Source organism: Microtus oregoni, unplaced genomic scaffold (genome assembly GCF_018167655.1).
Source record: "Microtus oregoni isolate MIOR12 unplaced genomic scaffold, Mior012 000059F_ref0000304, whole genome shotgun sequence".
In the NCBI taxonomy this organism is placed as follows: Eukaryota; Metazoa; Chordata; class Mammalia; order Rodentia; family Cricetidae; genus Microtus; species Microtus oregoni.
In genome coordinates, this window is record NW_024543835.1 from 4,048,154 (window position 1) to 4,048,880 (window position 727).

Genomic DNA, 727 nt, shown 5'->3' on the forward strand with positions numbered 1-727 from the left:
TTTAAATTAACTTTAGCTAATGTCTCTTAAAGTGTTATTTCTTTAAAGTCTACTATTCCACAATGATTAAATGTGTTCCCACACAGCTCTGATTAAAAGCACTTTGTGGGCCTCCGCTTTCCAATTCCAGTTCTATAGCACTTAATGTTCCCTCCAAAATTGCTTTGGGGAAAGCAATCTCATGTCAAGGAAATGAATTCAAAAGTGTTTCCCTACAAGGGATGAGGGAAAATCTCACCTTCAGTCCACACCTTGGCAAATAGCAGGCTTCAAATTGCTTTGGAAATTTTGCAAAATAAATTCAGGAATTTGATACTGAATAAGGTAATCTTTAGTTCATATAGACACATAATCTTTACAACTATTATTATTAATGTCCCTTAGCAAAATACACCTATCACCAAGGAAACCCTCTGGATAGGGTACTTTGTGTTTACTTTTAAAAAAATAGTATTCCATTTAATTCATTGAGAATTTCATACAATGTATTTTGATCATATTCACTACCCTCCAGATCCTCTCCCACCTCCCTACCTACTCAACTTTAGATTGCTTCCCTTTTCTTAAGCCCATGGAGTTCTATTTGCGTTGCCCATATACTCCTGGGTGTGGGGCCTGCCCTAGAGAGTGGTGGATTTACCAGGGATCACACTCTTGAAGAAAACTGTCTGTCCCTCTCCCAACATCTCTGAAGTGTCAATAGCTGCTCATCTAAGAGTAGGACCTC